This window comes from Sparus aurata, chromosome 1 (assembly GCF_900880675.1).
Source record: "Sparus aurata chromosome 1, fSpaAur1.1, whole genome shotgun sequence".
Lineage (NCBI taxonomy): Eukaryota > Metazoa > Chordata > Actinopteri > Spariformes > Sparidae > Sparus > Sparus aurata.
Window position 1 is genome coordinate 38,601,465 of NC_044187.1, and position 26,544 is coordinate 38,628,008.

Consider the following 26,544-nt stretch of genomic DNA (forward strand, 5'->3'; position numbering starts at 1 on the left):
ATATTGAAGTTGATATATAAAGTCAAACTGTTTCACTTCATGATATTTTCTTCTTCTTGTTATTTCATTCATGTCAACACATGTTTACAAATGTTTCTTACAATAAAACATCTTTCCTGACTGTTCTGTGTTTTCATTGTTTGATATGTAATTTTCATGGTAATAAGCAAAAGATAAACTATAAGCAATGTAAGATAGAGGAAGCAGTTATGTACTTTTCATCATAACACTTTTGCGATAAATGAATAGTATTTATGTGACTAAAAGCTTACTGCACTATTCCCCTCAGACGTACAGGTCCATAGTCTGTCCGGTAAATGTTCAGTGCATTCTGCAGTGCAGATACATTCAGGCAGACAGGTTCTAGACCAGGAGGGTCCACCATGCATGATGGTGGCTCAGGAAGCTGCTGTAGTCTTCGTGTAACCTAGAAATTATGAAAGGTAAGTGAGTGACGATAGATTAGAGAAAAGAGAGACTGCAAAATGACAACCTTGTTTGCCCAGTGTTCACACTTATTTGTGGTATTTCCATACAGCAGATATTCTCCGGTTATGTAGGCATTTGTACACAATTGCCACAGGAACACCTGCTTTTATGCAGAATTTTTATTATTCATTGGAAACTATAATCGCTAATCACGTCGCATTGTTTCTTTGGTAATATATCTAAAGTTTATAAACCGTTGTAACTGGTAAAAAAAAACAATTCTGCTGGTAGAGAGGTGATGGGGGGCAACTGTGGCTTATTGAAAACTTGAAAATTGCTGGCAGTAGCTAATTACAGGTCGTCACTACAAATAAGAGGTTCTCAATCAACTTACCCGGCTACATAAAGGTAAATAATAATATGGGGTTACGCTTTTGTCTTGTAACGGCTGTTACTAAATTGCATCCGCGTTACTGCAACTGAACAGCAGTAGACACCAGCTGAGGTTTGGCTAAGCTTTATGCTGTAAACACTGGAGGCAGGAGAAGGTGGCTGTTATTTGAAACAACGCGGGGCCGACGGCCAGTAAGCTCGTAAAACTTTCGTTAGTCTGCAGTAACATAAAAGTAATGTCGAGGTAACAAACTTAACTACTAACCAATGAGAAACATCAATGTTCATTCTTGGCAGCTTACTTTCTTCTGGAGCCTCTTGTTGTTCTGGGTCGGACCGCAGTCTTGTTGTCCGGCGGCCATTACTTCCAGAAACTCCGCCGTTGCCATGGTCACATGATGCCGTCCTCACGTCTTCCGCAGGCAGGAAGAAGTGGGCGGCACCGTGGGCGGCGCGCAGTAGCTCATTAGCATTTAAAGGGAAAGGCACTGAAACTGGCCACCTGGAGCAGGGCTGTGAAACTGGTGTTTCAAGAACCCTGCTGTGCTCAATCCTTCAGCTTATTTCGACCAAAGCATGTTACTAACATTCCATTTAGACTTCAAGGAACCATATCAAGAAGCAGAAATTACCATAATATGGGACCTTTAAAAACAGAGCAGCATCCAGCCCCAGGTTATTGACACGCCTGAGTATGCAGCCGGCCACGTCTCTCCACACCAGATCCTCAGGTCCAGTCAGATATCTCTGAAAGAACTGGATCCTGAAGGTGGCTGTTCTACTGGCCAGGTGGACCAGGCCCTGGCCCCCCTCATCTCTGGATAAAAACAACACCGACTGTGGAACCCAATGCATTTTACTCCAGAAGAAATTGACCATCTTTGCCTGAATTCGAGCAATGAGACCTGACGGAGGGTCCAGACAGGCTAGCCGGTGCCATAATAGAGAGGCTACCAGGTTGTTTAAAACTAGGACCCTCCCTCTAAAAGACATTTGTGAGTGGAGAACCTCCACTTAGCTAGTTTACTGTCAATTTTTTCTATAATGTTTTCCCAGTTTTTCTTTTCTATGTCGCTGTTTCCTATGTGTATTCCAAGATATTTTAAGCCTTCTCTTTTCCAAATCAGGCTTTGAGGGAGAACAGGGAGGCCTTCACGCCACTCACCAACAGCAAGAGCCTCGCTCTTCCTCCAGTTCACCCTCGCAGCCGACACAACAGAAAACTTCTCGATTACAGAGTTTAAAATACACACATCTTGTTGATCTTTGATAAAAACAACGACATCGTCAGCGCAAGCAGATAAAACAACGCTACTGTTAAAACCAGGTAAAACCAGGCCTCGAACAGATGATCTTATCTTTTGTAGGAGGGGTTCCAGGGAGAGTGCATAGAGCATCCCCGACAGAGCACAGCCCTGCCGGACACCTCTAGGCACCCTAAAAGGAGCACACAAGCCGCCATTAAACTTCAGCACACTCTCAATGTCACTGTACAGCACCTTGATCTTGGCTATGAGACCAGCGCTGAACCCAAACCTCTCCATGACTTCCCAAAGGAAGTCGTGTTCAACGCGGTCAAAAGCCTTTTCTTGATCTAATGAGATCAACCCAGTGTTTATGCCTAATGAACTAGAGACCTCCAAAACGTCCCGAATGAGGTAGATATTATCTACCATAAACCTGCCGGGCACACAGTACGTCTGGTCCCGGTGAAGGATCTGCTCCATGGTTCCTCTGAGTCTCTTGGCCAAGACCTTGGACAGTATCTTGTAGTCCGTGCAGAGGGGGGAGACAGGACGCCAGTTTCTAATGTCTTGCAGGTTTCCTTTCTTGGGCAAGAGGGTGATGACGGCTCTGCGGCAGGACAGAGGCAGGGATCCAGACTCCAGGCTCTCATTAAAGACGTCCAAGATGTCTTGGGCCAAGATGTTCCAGAAAGCCTTGTAGAATTCGACTGTGAGGCCGTCGATGCCTGGAGCCTTTTTCACCTGCATGCTCTGCAGCGCAGCGTACAGTTCCTGTAGAGTCAGTGGGCTGTCGAGCTCTGAGTTAGCCTCTCTGGACATATGAGGAAGTCCTCCACAGACCTCGTCCATCAGTTCTTCATTGATCTTGTATTCACTTTTGAACAATGAGGTATAAAACTCCACAGTTCTTCTCCTGATCATGCCCGGCTCCGTCAGCTCCTGTCCTGTCGCAGAGAGCAGAGAGTGGATCTGTCTCCTCTGTCCTTGTCTCTTCTCAAGTCCAAAGAAGAAACTTGATGGAGCATCCATCTCTGTGATGTTTTGGACCCGGGACCGGACCAGTGCACCTTGTACTTTAGTGTCCAGCAGGTTGGCTAAAGTAACCTTTTTAGTCTTGAGGATTTCAATATATCCTCGATTTCCTGTGGACTCACTCACACACTCGAGATCCACAATATCAGTCTCCAGATCTCTGATAGATCTGGTGATGTCACGTGTGACATTGAGCGTGTGCTGCTGACATAAAAGTTTAATTTGCACTTTTCCATGGTCCCACCACTGCCTCAGACTGACAAACTCGTTTTTTTTCTGTCTAAAATCATTCCAAAAATAGCTAAAAGCCTCTCTGAAAGATTTATCAACAGTTAAAACAGAGTTAAAATGCCAATAGGCGCTTTTAGGTAAAATGTTTCTGATAAAAACGTTACATAAAACCAAAGAATGGTCTGTAAAACCAACTGGTAAAATTTTACACATTTTAACACCGATTTTATGTTTAAAAACATAAAAACGATCCAGTCTGGCCAAAGAGATTGTGTTTTCTCTAACGTGGGACCATGTGTACTGTCTGCAGCCTGTGTGCATCCTTCTCCACACGTCCACCAGGTCGCAGGAGGAGACCAGCTGCCTCAAGGCATGCTGGGATACTGGGTGAGGCTCTGCATGGTTGCGATCTAAAATCTCATTTTCAGTACAGTTAAAATCCCCACCCATGAATAAATAATCCTCCGAGTCACAGCTGCTTAAAACATCATTCACCTTTTCAAAGAAGTGTTTCCTCTCTGTACCGTTGTTTGGAGCATAGATGTTGATAAAAACCACGTTAAAATGTTCAAAACGGGCTTTGACTAAAAGGCACCTCCCCTCCACAACATGTTTGACCTCCAGAGAGGTTGGAGTAAAACCTCCAGAGAACAGGAAGCCCACTCCTCCACTGAGGGTGGTGTTATGGCTTAAAATCACTTTTCCTTCCCATTCTCTGCTCCAGTCTGCCTCGTTCCCAACATCACTGTGTGTTTCTTGTAGAAAGAGGACATCAATGTGTTTCAGTTTTGCCATTTCGAAAACTACTGCCCTCTTTCGTATCTCTCTAGCACCATTAACATTTAAACTGCCTACTTTAAAAACATCCATAATGATGGAGATGTTAAAAACAAGACTAAAGACAATCAATGAAATAAATAAAAATAAAATCTGTTCATTCATCGTCATTAAAAACCAAGTTGTTTCCTGACTTTATTGATCAGTTTTTTCAGTCTGAATACTTCCTGGTCTGTCAAGTCTGACTCATATCTGTGTTTTACAACATGTCTAATGGAATCATAAAAACCCTGTAAATCAGGGAAGTGATGTTCTAAGGTTATGTTCCTCAACCCTTTGGTCTGTTGTAAAAAAGACTTCACTAAGTTTGCAGGGTACACCTGAGCAGCAGTCTGCTGAGTGAGAGACAGGACACTGCTGTCAGACACACAGCCCTCACTGTCACTGCTGTCATACAGAGCTGCTCTGTTCTCTGCAGCACTGGGTTTACCTGCCAGACATCCAGCTTTACCACCCACCTCCACAATTAGCATGTTCCTCCTCTTGCTGCGCTGCTTAGGAGGAGCAGACACCAACACAGCCCCACAGGCCTCCATCTCCTCAGCTACTGTGTTCCCCTCACACAGCTCACCTGTCACCTCACCTGCTTCACACAGCTCACCTGTCGCCTCACCTGCTTCACACAGCTCACCTGTCGCCTCACCTGCTTCACACAGCTCACCTGTCGCCTCACCTGCTTCACACTGGTCACCTGTCGCCTCGCCTGCTTCACACAGCTCACCTGTTGCCTCACCTACTTCACACTGGTCACCAACGACCTCAACCTTTTCACACAGCTCACCTGTTACTTTACCTGCTTCACTTGGCTCACCTGCAGCCTCGCCTGCCTCTTCCTCACCTGCAGCCTCGTCTGCCTCTTCCTCACCTGCATCACCTCCCTCCTCTAGTTCACCTGTTGTTTTGTTTCCCTCACCCACTTCACCAGAAACGTCGCCTGCCTCTTTCCCTCCACCTGTTTCACCCACATCTTTGTCCACCTCATCTGCTACTTTTCCTGAAGAATCACCTGGCACTTCATCCTTACCAGTCGCCTCACTCGTTTCCTCTGCCACCTCCCCCCTCTCACCACTCACCTCAGTGCTCTCTTCAGCCTGGCTCTGCATCTCCGCCACTTGTTTTTCGGTAGACCCTGGATCTTTCTTTCGCCCCGCGGCACCAGTCCCCCCGCCGGCCACCGCGGCCGTACGCCGCACCGCCGGAATGGGTCGACCGACGGCAGCGGCAGCAGCGGCCGCCGCCGCCGCCGCCCGCCCCCACACAGGAGCGGGCGGCTCGGCGGCAACGGCTGCCCGCGGCCACACCCGGGGCGGCCGGAGCGTTGCGGCCAGGACAAGCCCTGATTAAGTGTCCCTCCTGGCCACATCCAAAACACTTAACAGTGGATGAAGTTGCGAATAAAATATAATCAAACTCATCCACACATACTCTGAAGCGGTAGTCAAACTCTTCATCGTTGTTGTTAAGTAACATAAACAGCTGTCTGCGGTGAGACACAACATGTCTCAGCAGCGGAGACTTACAGCCTGACAACACCTTTCTTATCGGTGACACCACTTTTCCATGTCTGGACAGCTCTTTTATTAGGAATTCATCACTAATAAATGGTGGCACGTTTGATAAAGTGATTTTTGTGGCCGGCAGTATCAGCGGTGTCACCGGCTCAAACAACCCATTCACCGTGATGCCTGTCTCCACTAACTTGTTCACCTGTTCCACCTTTGCAAGGAACAGAACCACCGCACTGTTCATACGGGCAGCGGACTTCACAGAGTCGTGCCCGATGATCTCACCCACAGCCAGAGCAACCTCCTCCACGCTGCACGGGGAGCCGGTGTTGTGCCAGAAAACGACTGCTTGCCAAAAAACGACTGACCCCAACGGGAACGCCCATCGGGGGTGTTACTGGTCTCTTCACAGCAAATGACTGCTCCCGACGGGAACGCCCACTCCTGAGTTACAGGGCAGTCATTTTTCGGCAAGGCCTCGCCAAAAAGTGACTGCCCCCTGTAACTCAGGAGTGCAAAGGGTGACACTGACCAAATTCAGTGTACATACACCTGTTACCCTCTATTATCACTCCAGAAAATTCTGTGAATATTGCCCTTTGCACTTCTGAGTTACAGGGGGCAGTCTCTTTTTGGCAAGGCCTTGCCGAAAAATGACTGCCCCTGTAACTCAGGAGTGCAAAGGGTGACACTGACCAAATTCACTGTACATACACCTGTTACCCTCTACTATAACTCCAGAAAATTCTGTGAATATTGCCCTTTGCACTCCTGAGTTACAGGGGCAGTCACTTTTTGGCAAGGCTTTGTCAAAAAGTGACTGCCCCCTGTAACCTTGTCAGGCAGCCTCCTTATCTTACAACAACAGCAGCAGCAGCATAAACAACCACGACAATAAAAGTATACCACCAAAACTCATCTCATGATTGTTAATTTAAAGACAAGTTGTAGCGTACGACAGAATGACAGCCTACTTCTCAATACAACATATCCTCGCAGTTATGCTGTGGACTGCAGTAACACCCCCGATGGGCGTTCCCGTTGGGGTCAGTCGTTTTTTGGCAAGCAGTCGTTTTCTGGCACAACACCGGCTCCGGTTTTGATGCCGTGCTTCCGCGTCAGCGCGGAGAAACCGCTGCTGGACGCCATCCCAGCTCCTCAGAGCAGGCTGACAAACAAAAGACACAAACACTAAACTAACCGAGAAAAAAAACAATAACAAAAGACACTAAATTAATACAACTATATTCATAAACACACCACACTGAAAAAAACCCGAAAAAAATAGGTAGAAATAGAGAAAAAACACTCAATTCCGTTCCGCTCCTTCACACACACTCCCTCCAAAGAAGAAGAAGAAGAAAGGTGACTGGGGTAATATTTACGTATAAATACATAGGTCATTTGTGTTGTGTAAGTTTAAAAGTAGAGTCTGGAGTATTGCTTGTTACAGTTTGTAAACAAAACATTGAAACTGGGCCCCTCCTCTCGGGCTCAACTGTGTAATGTTAGCCTCCTGCCCCTGACAGCAGCAGTTACCAGGACCACAAAGGTAAGGAAATACAGTCCGAGAGAAGCGCTGGTGCCTCCGTCACCAACACCGGGAGCCTCCGGTGTTATGTTGCCATTGTGGTCAGCTGGGAAGACGTTATTAGCGGCGGATGCTAACCGCTAGCCAAAGTTAGCATCGAGTTAGCGCACCACCACAACAGTCTACAGTCTAGGCTTTAGTTGTCAGTGACGGGAATCGGCCTGCGGATCCAGCGCTTCACTCAGGCTATATTTCTTTTTCTTTGCCGTCCTGACTGCTGCTGCTGAGAGAGAGAGACGTGCTAGCACCATGGATGTATTGATATAATAGATCCATGCCTAGCACTCAGCAGCATCAGAGACAGCTAGTGGGGCTAACGGGAGGGCTACACAAAGCCACCACCACACAGGACTAGAAGCCAGGTGATGATTAAGACGGGTTTCATTTTTAAAAGTCTAGCGTTTATTTTGGGCAAAAACTCAAGACTCAACCTTTTAACAGGGTTCATAAAACTCATTCTGTGCCTTAGACAAGATAATAAGGTATTAAGCAGCAGAACTGCCCCCCTGCTGTCGAAAAGAGCCTCCGCAGAGTGGGTTGATGCAGCAGGTGGAAAATGTATATTGTTAGTGCTGCTAATCAGTTAGCTCGTTAATGCTTATTAGTTGCTAATAGTAAGAACTCTCGTACATGTGCTTGTATTATTGTTGTATATTGGCTGTTGTTAATTAAGCTGAATGATTCATTCTTATTTCTATTGGTTGTTTACCATTCCTGGTACTGTATAGTTAACCATGTACCTGCTGTTCTGATAACTGCTTTTTATTCTGTTACAGAACCACACAACTTTCATATACCTTCCACACACACATACTCATCTGTCACACTCACACCCTCAACCATTCCTAATCAGCAGTTGAGAAACTAAAAGGATAGTTTAACAACAGATCCACTCAGACACATGTCACACTGGTGAAAAGCACCTGTAGAACTGAGTTTTGAGAGCTTAAAAAAATAGTGTTGCCTGTAACGTTGTGTCTGGTTTTCACCATTTTATATACCTACATATTATGTTTGTGTAGGACTCAATGACCACACGATGTAGCTTCGTCCATGCTGCTTTTACTGAACTTCCGCACACCTTACATTTTACGACCTTTGCCGCAAATCCCCGCTGTACGCCTTAAAGGCACAGTACCCTGTCACTCACAGTGCATAACATAACAGAGTCCAACAGGACACAATACTGAACTTTTCAGACATAACACTACACTAAGCTTGTCCTTTTTCATGTCAGGTGTATTGTTGATACAGGGCTAAACCAGGGTTTGACAAGAGTTGCCAGTGTCTGATTCTACACCCAAACACAGCAGAGTGGGCGGGGCCTGCAGACCGACCCAGTTACACCTGCAGCGAGCAGACAGAGGAAGAGGAGTGTGAGATCCGCGGGGAAAGGAGCAGGAGAAAGAGAACGACAGCTGTCGCCAGCAGACGGGCATTGACTGTCGGACTAATTGAAATGTGAGTTTATACTCTGCCCTAGGAATGTAATGAGATCAAAATCTACAGTATTTGCCGTCATTTCACACCATACATGTTCACAATAATATTGAGACACTTTTGTTATCACGATATCGTGGTATTACCAATACGTTACATCCCTACTCTGCCTCCATTGTGCGAGTAGTGATCCCCCCCCCCCCCCCCCCACATGACAGCGTAAGAGGCCAGCGCCCAAGGACGGTGTGACAGCAGTGGTGCCAATGACGAGAGTGATGTTGGCCCGAGGTGACGGTGAACAGCTGATACTCTGCCCCATCGTGTGAGCAACGATCTTAGGACGTAAATGAAGTGGTGTGCATGTATTGGGTTTAAAAGTGCAGTGACTGCCATCTCGTTTCCCCCACAGCTCCCGAGTCTGCGCCCGGCAGAGGACAGTGTGCAAGTGGAAGACAGCGGTGGTCGTGGAGAATCGGTGTTACCAAGTCACCACAATAACGGACCCCTTCCCCCCAGACCCCATTCTATAATTTCTGTCAATAAATATTGTTTTAAATGCCCTTTACGGTCTCCAAGCACTTTCTTGGTTATGGAAACACACGTCATATACGTCAGCGTAGATGAGAGCCAGGTCAGAGACAAGAGAGACAATGAATGAAATCCCGCGAAATGATGTGCGGTCAATATGACCACTTATGGCCGAAATAGGTAAAACAAATCATATTTTCTTTTCCTTTTCTGTAATTTATATAAAAAATATTCTCAATTAAAATACAGAGACTTTTAGAAAAATGGTTTGAAGTCTGTAATGTTTGCATTTTGTTATTAACATCACAGATTGATAACTGATAATGTTCAAAGTTATTATTGTTATTATTATTTCACATAAACACACACAGTTAGTATACCGGTACTGTGCTAGGTATTCTTTTCGTTAGTTCTTTATTGCTTTAGCAATATTGTTGTGGCATTCATGGCAATAAAGCGAATTTGAAATTTATTGAATTAATAAACCTTTAGATTCTTGATTCTTGCCTGTAGACTGATAAGTGTTGTGTGTACAAATGAGCAATACATCCAGATTTCCTGAGATTTGTATTGTCAATGGGAATTTGAATTTAAATATCAGGCGATGTTTTCTTCATGGAAATTATTTTTCGGGCAAACAATTACAATAGAGAGGGATCCGTTGTGTGACAGTGGAGCGGAGGGTCAGCAGCTGGATTTTGCACGCACGGTCAGTATTATTAGTAGGTGTTTGAGGTTTATTACGTTTGCAGACATTATATTCAGTGTAATAATGTCACAGCCTTTGCGTGCGCACAGTTTGCGTGTGTAGGCAGGGGCCCGTGGTCATGATAATCCCCTCTATGGCTATAAGAGATGGATACACAATCAATTTCATGTAGTTTTTATTGAATCAAAAATACATAGGTAGCCTATTGTCTTCTCATTTGCTTTTTTTTTTTCAAAGACAAACTGAGCAGCAGTGCTCGATCCACTCATACATTTTTAACCTTCCACAAAGACAAGTTATGTTAAAACGGACGAGCAGAGGGGTCATTCCCCGGCAGATCGCACCCATGGGCCACAGTTTATTTCAGAGTTGTGCGAGTGCGGCTGGAAGTGGGGATTCCAGCACCACGGATAGTGCGTGTAAAAAGATTAGACAAACGTTTAAATGTGTTTGCTGCAAGCGAAAATATACTACATAATAAATGAAGATAGTGACATAGGCCTATTAGCAATAAAAAGCAATGAGTTGTGTGAGTGCGGTCGGTGAGCGGACGGCAGTGTTTGATGTAGGAAGTAATGTAAACTTGAAAATCAGTTTCGGAAATGCGGTGTTTTGAGGGGAGGGTCGGAACAGCGGTGTTTCGGAGTGGGGCATTTTCACAATAGAAGGCTGTGTCGGAATGGAAGGCTGTCCCCTCACTCTGGGGTTAAAATGAATCATGTCATGCAAAAACCCTATATGTCTGTATCTCGCATTGGATCGATTGCACCATCTACTGGATGAAAATGGAACACAGAACAACTACACGAGGCGTTCATGTACACGGACTGCTGCGCACGGTGCAGATCAACTTCCGGCTGCGAAGCATCAGAGTCTGCGACCGCACGTACGTGTGAACGCCTAACAACATTTGTCAAACAGTGAAAGACAGATGTGCACACGCTGCTTCATACGTACGCAGCTTCTTGTTAAGCCTGACAGAGTTTGCGCACGTCATTTCGGCGTACGCGTAAGCGCGTGAAGAAAATGTTCAATCATCTTCATGCGAGCGTTAACACGTGCGTTTGCATAAAGACGCATGAATGTTACACGTAGTCACTACGCGTCGTGTGATTACCGGCGTGAAGCAGTCATCACGCGTGAACGTGCGCGTGAACGGGGGGCCATTATAAGTCAATGAGGAAACTACATTACACGTCATCCACGGCTTGCTGCACAGGCGTCAAAGCAGGCGCGAGTGACACGATCAGTTGATAGGTGCGCACGCTTTTTGAAACGATTATACCGCCATACACACACACACACACACAGACACACACACAAACACACACACACTCTGTCTCTCACTCTCTTACATATGCATGCACTTTGCACACATTCCATCTCATTCCATCTAAATTTGAACTTAACAGTCTCAACCAATTTTACACATATCGATCTCAAAACATCTTAACAGTTTTAGTTTTATAGTTTCTCAAGTCCTCCCCACTTTCTGTTGTTCAGTGAGAGAATTGAGCTCTAGCTTGTCCTGCCAAGATTTTAAATCTGGGCTGGAATGGTGTCAGGGCCATTCTCATACACATGTGCAGGTGCTCATTGGTGAGCCTGGAACGATATTTAGTTTTAATTATGTTCATTGTGGAGAAAGCTGCCTCGCAGCTGTATGTGGAGCCAAACATGGTCAAGATGTACAGGGCTGCTTTCCTCAGACCTGGTAAAGCTGTCTCAGAGACCATTTGGAGCCAAAAAGTGGCAAGGTCAGTTCATCCAAACTGCTCTTTCAGGACCACATCTGCTTGGGGATCAACCAGTTGCATCTGGAGAAGCCCAGCATTTTCCCACTTGAATTGCTGTGTGACTTCCTTTGTGAACCCTCTGACATCAGTGATTAGAAATTGGTTCTGAATGAACATGGTGAGCGGCTTATCAACAAATCAACAAAAGAACTTAAGCTGTTCCTGCACTGCTGGGAAGTGTACACTGCAGGTCTTCTTTGAACACCTCAAGTTTCCTCTGAAAGGAGCGGACAGCTGTCATCAGTTCACAAATTGAATTGTCCTTGCCCTTGTAGGATACTATGGTGTGCGGTCCTGACATGGGCAGCACCATAAATATATGATGTAGGAGACAGTGCTCACACACTACTTTGATATATATATATGATTATTAATCACTAGCAATTAATATTACACTCGTTAAAGGGGGCACCACCTCCGTGTTTAGTTATTGGAATAATCCGGAGGACATTATTCCAAACACCTAACTGTACAAGTTGGCTTGGACAGTTAGAGTCCATTCAAAATCAATTTATTCAATATCAATCAATATTCAGTCTCAATATTCTGAAGTAGTGAATTCTTTGCACGTATCCATCGGTTCTCCATATTAAAATTAAGTTCCAGACAAAGACAAACGATTATATGTTTATTGACTAAATAATTTGGGTAAAATAAAAGACATGACAATTTTAGACGAACAACAGATAACAGAAAATGTAAAGACTGCAATTAGGAAAGTAATAAAGTCGTGTGACCGTCGGCAGATGGTAAAGTTAAAGGGTCGGGTTTTTATATATTAAATATTACGGGAGTAATCTTTTAATACTAACGAGACCCTAATCTTAATTCTTTTAAGTTCATAAGATAGAAGTTAGAACTTTGACAGAAGTCAGAACTTTAGACAGAAGTCAGAACTTTAGACACCACTCATTCTCACGTGTGTGGATCCAGCTGTATGAAGACGTTCAGCCTGTTTTGTCTGAGCGTCAGGAGGCACTGAAGCTTGGTCTCTTTGAGAGTTCTGGGTTGGACCACGGCACGGCGCGTCGGTCCAGTAGCCAGAGGGAAGGCCGGTACTCTGTTGAGGGACTCTTGGTCCGAAGGCCCAGCGGGTTTCCGCCTTGGGAGCGCTGGGGGCAGAGTTGATCTCGGCTGGGAGCACACAAAGGCTCTATTTACGGAGACTCCTTGCACGGCTTCTGAGGCAGACGATGGACTGCAACGTTCTTCATCAGATGATTACAGTCTTGAAAAAGACTTTTGTTGGTGGTTTCAAATAGTGGTAGTCAAGTTCTGATTCTGAAACTAATTAAACTTCTTCTGGATCAGGCGGTGATACTTTAACAGTATAAAATCAAAAAGAAAAGAATTTGTCCTATTAAAAACTTGAATAAAAGTGAATACTTAAAGTAGGGATTCAATTCACTTGTCTTAGCTTGTTGCAAAAATAAAAGTAAAGATTACTTTAAAAATAAAAATAAAAATGAAAAACAAAGAAGTGAAGAGAAAAGAAGAGGGAGAAGAAGCAGGGGGAGAAGAGGACAGGGGGAGAGCGTGTCCGGAGAAGAAGAGAGGAAGTAAAGTGCATGAGAAGGGGAGAGTGTCTGTTTTTATGGCCTGCAGCAGGGGCTGGCTGACAGTGTCACACCTCCTGTGATCTGAGTTGAGGCTCCCAAAAGTTAATCTAACTATACTATTTGTATTTAACATTTCGAAATCGTGTTTTAACCTTCCCAAAACTTCACCATCTTAAAAGTCGAATGTTTGCCTTCGTGAAAAGATGCAACATGATAATGATCATTTGTCATTCAAAAGAATTATAACCTGATTAAAACATGAAGCACTTAAGTATACAACATATGACAATAAAGTATACAATACACAGTAGAACCAAGGACTTATACATATTCCTTGTAGTTCTATCTTTAATAAAACATATCGGACATTTAACTGGTAAATAATACAAGTATTACACAAGGAATGATGATCTTCAAATCTCTCCTCCATCGACAAAGGGGAGGGGGTTTCTGTTGACCTCAAACTTATTGAGTAATAAACTTCATTTGGGCTTCACAATAACATAAGAAAGATCTTGTTGAATGACCTTCTTAACTCTATTTCGGGATCCGTTAAATTTAAGAAATTGAGATGTAGTTTATTTGTTATTTAAGACTTATTTGAATTAGGGTGAGAACAGAAGACTGCAAAGGGCGAATGGTATGTCAGACCCAGGAACAACAACGGTCGTAAATAACAGTCGGACATGTGAGGAGAAGAACACACAGATTAGGTTTCCCATTAAGCCTTCCCCCACTGGAGAATGTTCCAGAGGAAGAGAAACATAGATTTGTAAAACATCTTAAATCACCACATCTATGTTAGAAACCAGTCCTTCTTCCTTTTGGTGTGACCAAAGAAAACTCTATCGGGCTTCACCTTGTTTGACCTGAGGAGCAGGGGTTCATCTTCTTTGGAGGAAGGGGAACAGGCCAGATGTGCTTAGTAGTTGTAAATTACTAGAAGAAGATCTCTGGTGATCTGTTTATTGCAAGAAAAACAACATCTTCCCACTCTGTGGAGAGGAGAGGAATTTGCCAGGCCAGGATATGGGGCTTTCAGTCCCAAATGCTGGAAAAAGGAGTTGATTTGGGTTAAAGGTAATCATCGCCAAAATGAGACCACTTTACGATGCAGAGACAACGGCTTGTGTTCCTACACCCTGTAACTTCGTATTCAGTTCATTCAGGTGTGAATTGATATCAACCAAAAAGGCCACATTGTCAATTTTTTTCTCATCCTTTAAAAAAAGAGAAAAGTGTGTTGCTTTCTGACTTCTCAGCTCTGCCAAGAAAGCTGCTAATTCCCTTCTGATTGACCAAAATCGCTCCAACACCCTGCCTTTGCTGAGCCATCTTACATTGTTGTGAAGCAAAAGATCATCAGCGTTTGCATCAACTTCTTTGAGGAATTCCCTGAGCATGTGATGCTGACAAGAAGAGGATGTATCATTTTCATCATTGTGTTCATCACGTCAGCATGCTCATCTGACAGGGTGGAGCATAGGACAGATTGATGAATAATGCAATGGTAAGAGATTAGCTCAGGATTGTCCTCTTTCATTCTTGCCACAGCTCCTTTCTCTCTCCCTAGCATGGCAGGGGCTCTATCTGTGGTTATTGAAACCACTTGGTTTGGCTCTATTCCTCGCTTTGTTAACATCTCCTTAATGGCCAGGTAGATGTCCTCTCTTGTATTGGTCTGAAGGGAAGTTACACCTGATATTTCTTCACAGAACTCTTTCTTGTCTTTGTTGAAAAACCTTGCATAAACTAACTGAGCATTGTCAGACACATCAGTGGACTTATCTACAGCCAAGCTTACAGATTGTGCCTTATGAATGGCTTCATCTAGCTGGGCTAACACATTCTAGGCTAATATTTCACTTTTCTTTGTGGCTGTTGATGCTGAAAGAGGTATTTGCTTTATTTTGTCACGAAGCTCTTCTTTTTGTTTATCCTCAAATAATACTCTGCTACTGCACTCATGTAGTCCTTGACAACACCTCAATCTGTAAAAGGCTTTTTGTGTTGACCTAAAATCCAAGTAACTCTGAGGGAACATTCATGAGCACGTTGTTGGGCAGTGAAAGACTGGGTTAAAATCCTAGTGGATTTTTCATATTGGGCTCTGAGACTGCTCATTTTCTGGGACCTCAGTTCAGACTTGTGTGGGTACGATTGTTCAAAAGCTTTGTGCTTTGTCTCATAGAGGCATTTCACATTGCCACTTTTAATTAGTGCCACGGTCTCTGAACATATGAGACACACTGGTTTTGTGCTATCTGCGGGTAGAGTGAACAGGTATGCGTCGGTCCATTCCATATTGAATGCTCGGTTTTCGCTGTCTACTTTTCTTCTCTTAGAAAGTGCCATAATTACTTGACTTCTCCCGACTCCCACTCACTTGTCTATCCATCTTCTCTCCCTGTATCTTTTTAAACTCCTCGCCTCTTACTTGCCTCTCGCCTCTTTCAACTGTCTGCATGAGTCGCGACTAGCAATGTAACATGCCGTGAATGCAAAAATTTTATTGGCTGAGTAGCATTACGTGGGTGGCTTAACTCGCACGCAGTTAGTTTGTAAGTTTCCTGGTCAACTAATCCAGTACCGTAAACCTCGGCATAAAGTCTATAAAAGCTGTGCCGCCTAAGTATTAGGGACATGAATAATATGATTAAGCAAGTAATATGTAGTATATAATAATAATAATAATAATAATAATAATAATAATAATAATATAATATATATATACACTACTCACAATAAGTTAGGGATATTATTTACATGAGTGCTTTTCCTATTTGGTCCGAATTTTAATGAAATAATTAAAAGTTCCCTTTGATATTACTAATAATGAATGAGCATAAACACCATTTTCATTAGTTTAATTATTACCCCAAAAATTTAGACAATAACAAGGATAGCCCCAAATAACAGAAATTGACAATGTCAGTAGCGGGTGTTTCCACTATTTGCCGCAATGATAGCTTGACAGCGACATCTCATGCTCCTCACTAGCCTCATGATGTTGTTCTGAGGCAATGCGTTCCACTCCTCCACAAGTGCTACACGCAGTTCTGCCAGGTCACGTGGGGGTGGGGTACGATCATCCAGTCTCTGCTTCAGCTGGTCCCAGACGTGCTCTATGGGGTTCAGGTCAGGGGACATTGCTGGCCATACCATATGAGGCACTCCGACTTCCTGAAGTCGAGCTGTGACAATTCTGGCACGATGTGGTGGAGCATTATCATCCATGAACAGAAAGTTGGGGGTGTGCTGGCGGAATTGGGGGATGATGATGTGTTCTATGATGTCTCTGAGGTAAGAACGTGCAGTGACTGAGCCATCTACAATAACCAAATCTGTTTTGCGCTGACTGGTGATGCCTGCCCGGACTGTTGCACCTCCACCACCAAAGGGAACCCTGGGGACCATGTTGACCTCGGCGTATCGCTCACCTCGCCTTCTCCAGCAACGCTGACGATCATCGTTGCGGTCTGTCACTCGTGGGGCTCCACTCCTGGGTCTGTCACGAACTCTGCCAGTAGTTCTGTGTCTTGATGGAAGTCTGCTGATGACACTTTGAGACACATCAAGTTCACGAGCAACATCTGACTGCCTGCCACCGACCCGAAGGCGCGCTATGGCCAGCTGGCGCTGCTCGTCCGTTAAGTGACGTGTGTTCATGGCTGTTTGAATGATGAACTTGGAATGACTTATTGACAATACCAGCTTTTTATACCCACAGAATGTTGAAATTGATGCCACATCGAAAAGGGTTGTCTTTTAGTTTTTTGGTATTGGCCCCAATATGTAAGGCACACTGTACACAGTGAGACCATTACGTGGAAAACACAAAATGAGGTGTGTCTATCACCCCAATACAATTGCCTCCCTATCCGAAACTCTCTGAAGTCTCTCACAATATCCCTAAGTTATTGTGAGTAGTGTATATATATATATGAAATAAATATACATACGTACATATAAAATATACATATGAAATAAATGTACATATAAATTTATATTAAATAACACTGTAAGAATAGAAATATATATATGTATAAATATACACATGTGTATATAATATATATATGTATAAACTGTACACAGATACACAGTATCTGTTATGGTTATGTGATTATTGCACATGGTTAGTGGTTAACCGTGTTTGAATATAGTTGTCTGTAGAGAATAACTAACTCTCTCCTGCTCTACTGCCGTCTTGTAGTGCTAAAGCTACTAGAGTTTGTATCATCTTTGTCTTTAAGTTTTGTTTTACCAGCTATTCTTGGGTGTTTTCCCCTACATTTAAATTCTTCTGGACAAAACAATTTTCACCCGAAGTACCGATGGAATCTCTGAATGGTGAGTTATTATTTCATTATCCTATTCCTAATAAGGTTGTTTTAATGGTTCTGTTGATCTCAGGATAATGTTTTGTATACTGTTTTAAAGGTTTTGTTTATTAGGTCACTCGGGGGTTGCTGTGCTGACTGTTGCCGAAAACTCGGATGCTAGCAACCAAGGTTACTGTTTAATGTCTCTTTATTTCTTTATTTTTCTTTATTTATATTTTTTCTGTAGCTCTGTCTGTTGGTGGTGTGGGATCATCTCTACAAGACAGAGCTGATTTGCATCTGTTCAATGGCCACTCAAATGGAGTCTTTTTTTCATATTAATTATTTATTTTTTTTCTTTGCTGATGTGTATAGATTGCCAGCCCCCTCATAAAAAATTCTAAAGTCTGGCTGGTGCTAAAACCTCTGGCAAGGTGTCATTATTGCACCGAAAACGCTGTGGGATTAAGAGCCGCCAGACTGATAATGATGCAACGTATGTAACAACTATTTGCTAGTAGCATGAGTTAACAGCCATAGCGTGTGTTATTATTGTTATTATAATTATTAATATACTTATTTAACCATTTATCATTGTTTCTAATTTATTTTTTCTCTTTTTTCTAAGTTTGACGCATTGTCACAGGTCAGGGAGCGGCGTAATACAATTGTTAGGCATTCCTCAGAAGTCGCAAGCCTTGCCCCCGAGAGAAGAAAACGAAACAGGGATTGATCTTGTGGTCCAGCATAGAGAAGTGTATGAGACCGCGCAGACACTCGTGCAGTTAAACACAACACCGAGGGACGAGCCCCAGCTACCCACTGAATATGTGGTTGCCTCTTCCCAGACAGGTGCTGTAGAAAATGATGTGTCTGACAATGCTATTTTTACTGTAAGCCCTCGGTCCAGCACACCTGTTGAATAAATATCAACAGATATATTGTCGCTTCTGTCTGCTACAATTAGCAATATACACCCATCCACACCAGGGTGTCCTAATAGCAGTGTGATCAGAGTGGCCAACACGCCTCTGCCATGACTACAGTTTGGTGATTCTCTGGCTTTATCAGATGTGTCTGATGACCCTCGAAATACTATTCAGGCCGACTCCTTGGAGCATTTTGCTTCCCTAGAGGGGACTGAACTGCCTGATTTAACTAACCATTATGGCCTCGATCTAGACATCACTGGTCTCGGTCTTGCTGGACAGCTTGACGCTGAGACACAGACACCAGCTAATCTATATGCATCTGCGGACATTAGAGTTGACCAGCTGACGGCTATAGTAAACAGTGAATTTGCAGAATTAAAACGACACCACCTGGCTTTGGAAAAATCTGCGAGTGAAAATAAAAACCTGTTAAAAAAACAAAATGAAAAGCTAATTGAAATAGTGCAACAACTAAGAAGCTCTACTGCGCGGCATAAAGAGGATATTGCAGATGTGAGACGATTGTTGAGGGAGCATACCGATTGTAAAACCTCCATTTCTATTTTGATACACACGTTGGTGCAGAGGCTTTTGAGTTAAAATTTTACACATCTCTGTGACCCTAATTAGCAGCCATCATGCTGCCTCATAAAAAAAAAATCAGACTTATAGAAGGGATATGGAGTGTTTTAGACACCAGTGATGATGAAGATGATGAATGGAACTCTGATGATGAGAGAGCTGTACCTATTGCCAGCGAAGGTGTCCATGGTAGATATATCCGGTTTGCGCAAAAAAATGGTTTGCCTTATGGTGATAACATGGCTGGCAATGTCGACACATTGTCAAAATGGGCTAGAGTTCGGGCTAGACGAGTCGATGCCTTAACAAGACGTGTGACACATATTGCTTCCACCCGACTCCGTACTGATCGTGCTGTTGCTAATGATGCTAATTTTACCTGGGCTAATGAGGAGGCTGCTGCAGGTGCTTGTGCTAATTTTACCTGTACTAATGATGGAGATGTTGTGGCTGCTTGTGCTAGTGCAACCTGTGCTGATGAAACTACTTCTGCTAGTGTTTGTGCTAATGTGGGGTGTGCTGATAAAAATGCTTCTGATAGTGCTTGTGCTGATGAAAATAATGGCTTTGTTATTGAGATAACCAACGATGATGATGATGGTGTGTGGAATAATACTGCAGTGAACGTTGATGCTAGCGCTGATGTGGTTATTGTGATAACCAATGATGATGATGACTCTGTTAGCCTTGTTAGAGCAGGGCTTGATACATCAGTCAATGTTGATACTGAGTCTGTTGTTCAGGCTGACAGAGTTATGTTGCAGAGTCCTGCAGACACCCTCAGTGTTGGTGGGCCTTGTTCTATAAATCAGATAGGTGATGGTGGCGGTGATAGAGAAGCAGAACAGGATGCAGTGGCTGAGCGTGAGTCGGGGCCGGTTACTTCTCTGATGATCATGATGAGGTGAGACCACCGATACAAGTCCGTGACATACCTAATTTTAATGCATTTGAGCTACGTCAGCGTCTCGATTTCAGAGACATCAGTCTCGATAACCCAGAGTTGATCCCCAGGAGAATCAGAGAGAGGTTGTCTGGTGTGATAGACTGTGCGTTAGATGGTACACACCCCGGTAGCATTTTAGATGCGGTGTTGAGAGGTCCATCCCTGGCCAATGATGTGCAGGCTATTTTAAACTCTGACAACCAATACAATACAGATTTGTTTCTGGAAGAAATTTCGCGAGTTTTACAGAGTAATGACACGTCCATGTCTGATGATGAACTAGAGTTTATTGTTACGGTGGTGCAGAATAGAAGCGGCGGAAAGCGTAAAAATATTTATAAAATACCGTATAATAAGATATTGTCGGAGAAAACGCAATTTCTATTTAATCCTGACAACATGGGAGGCAATAATTTGTGCTTCAGTCTCTGTCTTGTGCGTTTTGAAAAAAAAGACAAGAAGAGAACAAAAATTGCTCGAACAAACAGTGGATGTAGAAACATTGGATGAACAACCATTGAATGAACAAACATATGCAGAAAATACCCATCTGAAAATTATGGGTGATCTCACAAGCTGTGCGTCCTTTGATAAAGTAGCCGCATTTGAGAGAAAGATAAACGCAAAAATCATAAAATCATAGTATTCCATCACACAGCCGGCTGCAACCGTCTGGTGTGTTACAAAACACATGATGAGATTAACAAACATACCGTCTGGTTTTACTTACGGGACAATCACTATTATGTGATAGAAAACCCGGCAGGATTCTTTTGCTCCGCATACGTGTGTAATTATTGTTATGAAACATATGAAGCAGTCTTGAGTCATAGCTGTAAACTCAGGTGCAATGTCTGTTTTACAAACGCTTGTCACAGACACCCAACCAAAACTGTAAAATGTGGTGACTGCAAACGCATATGCAAATCTAATTTTTGCCTCAAGCAACACAAAATGCTGGAGAAAACACATGAAACAATACCATGTGACAGACTTTGGTACTGTGAGGCATGCGGTAGTGTCTACACAGTGGGAAAAGGAGGTAAAACACACAAATGTCGCCCTCTTAGGTGTCGTCACTGCGATGAATAAATAATGGATGTCAAGGCCCCCCACCAGTGTCATATCCAACCTATGAAGAAGAAAAAGCCGACAGATAAATACATAGTATTAGTATTTTGAGACTTGGTATCACAATGGCAGGCACGAAGCAAATTTTTGCTGTGTAAAAGACCTTGACGTTAAAAACATGTACTGTCTCCCCGGCCTAAATTGTGTGGAATCATTTGTTGATCGCTATCGAAAACCCAAATATACTGAATACACATTCATCACGCACAATGCGTCAGGGTTTGAAAATTATATCCTGTTAGAAAATATGGTTGAAAATGGAGTAATGCCTGAGCTGACAATGCAAGGTAGCCGAGTCATTTTGATGTACGACCGAGCATACAAGCAGCGGTGGATAGATTCTTTCAGCTTTCTACCCATGCGTTTGTCAAAAATACCAGCAGCATTAGGGTTTGAGGACATGATGAAAGGTTATTTCCCTCATAAGTTCCACACGTTGGGGAACGAGAAGTATGTGGGTCCCTATCCAGAACCGTATTACTATGGTTATGATAGTATGAGTGACAGTAAAAAAACCACATTCATATTCATGGCTTGGTATAATACTGTCTGCGGAGAAACTTTCGACTTTGAGAAAGAGATTCAGCGGTACTGTGTCAATGATGTGGATGTGTTGCTCAGAGGATGTAGTATCTATCAGGATACGTTTTGGAAATGCACAGAACTTGACCCCCTTTGTGTTTACCATGTTGGCATCCAGCTGTATGGGTGTGTTTAAAACATTGTTTCTGAAGAAAGACACACTCGCTCTCACGTATGACGGTGCATACGTTGGCCAGTATAAGGCATATTCAGATGTGTCTATACAATGGCTTGAATATCTGAGTCACACTCAAAAGATTGAGATAAAACATGCAGTCAACCATGGCGAACATCAGATAGGCCCATACATTGTGGATGGCAAAATATACAAAAAAGTGTTATGAATTTGCCGGCTGTTTTTACCACGGGTGTGTGAGGTGCTATGCTCAAGCTGGTTTAAATCCTGTGGTCAGGGAGACTTACGGGGTGCTCTATGGTCAGTTCATGTCGAAGGTAAACAAATTGAAGGTTAGATATAGTCATGAAGTTGAAGTGATGTAGGAGTGTGAATGGCTCCAACGTAAAAAGATCGATTCTAGCGTTACAGGAAACCAGAACGTCTGGACCCACGAGAGGCTCTGTTTGGAGGCCGTACAAATGCAATGAAGTTGTATCACAAGGTGTCAGAGGGTGAGAAGGTACGATATTACGACTTCACCAGTTTGTACCCGGCTGTGAACACGCAAAAACAGTATACGTTTGGACACCCACAGTTTATCTATAGGGATTTTGGTTCCATTGATAAGTATTTCGGCTTTGTGAAGTGTATTGTGCTCCCTCCAAGAGGGTTATTCCATCCTGTCCTGCCCTATAGGTGTCACAAAAAACTCATGTTCCCATTATGTCGAACATGTGCCGAGGAGCTGAACCAGACCAGTAACTGTGCACACAGTGACAAAGACAGACAGTTGTCATGTGTGTGGGTCTCATTTGAGCTTCAAAAAGCGGTTGAAAAAGGATATAAGATTGTGAACACTGACGAGGTATGGCATTTTCCTCCCAGAACAGACACACTGTTCAAAGACTATGTTAAGACATTTCTCAAATGTAAGCAAGAGGCCTCTGGCTATCCAGGACATGTCAAAACGCCTGAGGAAAGGGGGGGGGAAATTGAGGAGTATTTAAAATCTGTGTCAACAAGGCAGTGAGGAGTTGCAACAAGCTTCTGCTGAACTCGTTATGGGGCCGTTTTAGCATGAGGAATAATTTACCAACATGTGAGTTGATGATAGAATAGCTTTACACAGCTGATGTTCGGCGATCAATATGATGTGCGGCAGTTTTGTTTCATATCAGATGATGTTGCTATGGTACAGTGGTGGCAGGCTGACATTAAAGCGGCCAGAACAAAAGATGTAAATATCTTTATTGGTGCCTTTACCACTGCTCATGCGCGTCTCATGCTTTATGATGTGATGGAGAAGTTAGATTGACGTGTCCTGTATTGTGACACGGACAGTGTTGTTTTTACTTCCCAGCCGGGGGAGTGGATCCCTCCCTTAAGTGAATACCTGGGTGATTTGACGGATGAGTTAAATGGTGGGCATTTGTTTGGGCTTCCTGAAGAAGATTATGTCACCGAATTTGTGTCGGGGGGTCCGAAGTGTTATGCTTATCACACAGCTCACGGCAAAACAATGGTTAAATGCAAGGGTGTGACACTAAACTCCAAAAATACAGCTGTGGTCACCCACAAGTCTCTGGTGGGTTTGGTTCAAGCATTTGTTGCCAATCAGAATACAGACGCACACGTGATGACTGTTTCTGAAACCATTAAAAGAGACAAAAAGCGCTTCCATCTCAAGAATGACAGTTACAAAAAAAATTCACATTGTCTACAACAAATGCAGGGTATTGAGTGATTACACTACCCTACCTTATGGCTATTAGACCAGATCAAGAATTTGATGCAAGACTACAACATCCATTTAGTCTGGTGGTGAGCGGGCCTTCAAATTGTGGAAAGACATATTTTGTTAAAAATGTTATCGAAAAAGCATCGTCAATCATAACACATAATATTGACAATATCGTGTACATATACTCCTGTTGGCAACCTTTATATAATCAGCTACTACAGATAAGAGAAATTAATTTTGTGAATGGTCTACCCGAATCTCTGTGTGATGATGTGTTGTTACCCCCAGAGAAAAACAACCTGCTTATTATAGATGATTTAATGAATGATGCCAGTAATAATTTAGAAGTGCAAAATGTTTTCACGAAATACGTTCATCATAGGAACTTGAGTTGTATATATTTAGTCCAAAATTGTTTATTCAAGGCAAGGCTAGCCGGACTATTAGTTTGAACACCAATTACCTTGTTTTGTTTAAAAACCCCAGAGATAAATACCAGATAACTTTAATAGGCAGACAAATGTTTCCTGGTAACTCTAAAAACATTTTGGAGGCTTTTAATGATGCCACCAGTACAACTTATGGTTATCTTCTTATTGATTATAAAGCCAAGACACCTGTCACCATCAGTCTGGAAGTTTTTTATTGCCTCTACTAGGAGCAGCCATACCATTTATAACCAGTCTTTTTAACAGAGGGTGATATGGAACATATGCAGAAAATGTTCCTGGTGCCACAGCATCAGTTGGATGCCTTAAAACAACTGCAACAGTACAAGCAGAACAACAGATCCATAAGACAAACGAGACAAAATGAATTGGATAAAGCCATGACTGATGTCCTAATCCTACCAGACACTGATGTATATGAAAAGGCCAAAAAATATGCAGGTATTCTACAGAGATACCTGGTGTTGACAAAACAGAATGAGCTTGAAAAAAACGTGTGAACTCTATCGATACAGAACACTTCAGACCTTGTGCCACCTATCAATGACAATGATAAAAAATATTTAATCGCTGAAGAAGTACTAAAACACATGCCTGAAAGAAGCAGGAAAAATGCCGCACACATTTTGGAAGCTGCAACCTGGGCAAAAAATGCTATCTCGTGGACAGATCAGGGTGAGATCGTCATTGACAACCGTCCTGTGAGGTTCGCATTTATATGATCTGGTAAAAAGTGTCACTGCAACGCATAATGTTTTAGACGATTCAAGACCTGTAGGTTGGAACGCTTTTTTAAAAACTATGGCCCGTTTAAATATTCCTTTATCTGCCATCCCAAACACTATGGTACGACGGGCTATTACTGAGTATAAAGTGGTCGATGACACATTTGATAATGAGAGTTCTATGAGTCGTAACACTAGTCGTAAGAGAAAAAGGCTAAGTCTTGGTAGTAGACACAGATCCAGCACACCTCTTAGGACCCCTGGGTGGGAGTCAGACAGCTGGAATACCTCTTGGTTAAATTTCTGATTTCTATTTTACTACGTTTTATCATTAATATTATTTTATTTTTATTACTTTTATTTACTATATACGTTGTTGTCATTTTATGTATGCTGTAATTTGTATAATAATGATAAATTCTATTTTATTTTCTTATTTTATTTTTCTCATATTTTTTGGTCATTTTATGTACGATGTAATACAATGAAATACTTGCTTGCTGTGCAAATGTTTTGATGACTAGACACTTGTAATTTCTCTTCTTACTCCCAAATGGTACATTGTTGTGTTTTTGTTTTGTTTTTTTTCCTCCTTAATTTTATATCGCAGAATGTTTTGTGTTAATAAATCACTGTTTTGTTTTTTATATCAATTTTATACGATGATTTTTTACAGTATAAATAAAATAACAATTTAAAATAAAACTGTGTTCAATATTTATTTGATGTGACATGTTTTACATAGCATTTATGATTGAAATACACATTTGTTTTCCATACTGCACACATGTAAAATTATATCCACAACATATAGCAGGACGTATATTGTTAACAAATCGACATATCATGGCATCATTACATACAAGATTGGGTCCATACATATTTAACAGTCGTGTATACGGCACCCCTTTTTGCACATGACAAAGAAAAAAGACACAATGCGGTCCACATGTTACAGCCAGGTTATTTTGAACCTGTTTTCTAGAATAAGATACATTTGTACAGTTTTTCACCAGAAAACTGTTTATCTCCTTAGGAAATTTGTCAGGTGGATTACCAAATAGGGATGTAACGGTATGAAAATTTCACACTACGGTAATAGTGACCAAAATTATCACGGTTATCGGTATACCACGGTATTTTTTAAAATGTCTTCAAAATGTTAAAAAAAACACTGATAAATTGAAATAATTTCATCAAGATTTATATTTAAATATATTTATTATATATTAACATAGTCCAAATCCAAAACCTTAACAAAACACTGCAAAATCAACATTTGTGATGAGGGCACATAAGCCTGTTTTTGAAATGTGTCCTTTAATGTTACAGTGGTAGAATGAGATGTAGTGGCAGCAGCACTCGATTGGCCAGCAGACCCTCTCTGTGAAAAAAATGAATAGAAAATGTCATTATTAATCATTACTGTCATTGTTACTTAATATTAAGGGTGCAACCAACAGATCACAAAACTCACAGTTTAGATCATATCAATTTTGTGAGGAATAGGTTGGATAATTTTTTAGATCAAAACAAAAAGGATTATTGTTGTTAAATGAATTATGAATACTCTATTTTGGCTCTTATCTCTATCTAGACACAGGTTATATTCACCATTTTATATTATTCTTTATATAAAGTCTATTCTACAAATAATCCACAAGTATTACACATTTCTGATATTACTTATATATTGGCTGTCTGTCTCTCTGTCTGCCT

General features: G+C 42.4%; 1 long non-coding RNA gene across 1 annotated transcript in view; it reads left to right on the top strand.

Annotated features, from left to right (window-relative positions):
* Positions 1-7,141: 7,141 nt before the first annotated feature.
* Positions 7,142-26,544, top strand: part of LOC115587132 (uncharacterized) — a 238,268-nt gene continuing 218,865 nt past the window's right edge. The window contains exon 1 of the long non-coding RNA XR_003984975.1: positions 7,142-7,627. This is a non-coding gene — a long non-coding RNA (uncharacterized LOC115587132). The remainder of the gene's footprint in view (positions 7,628-26,544) is intronic.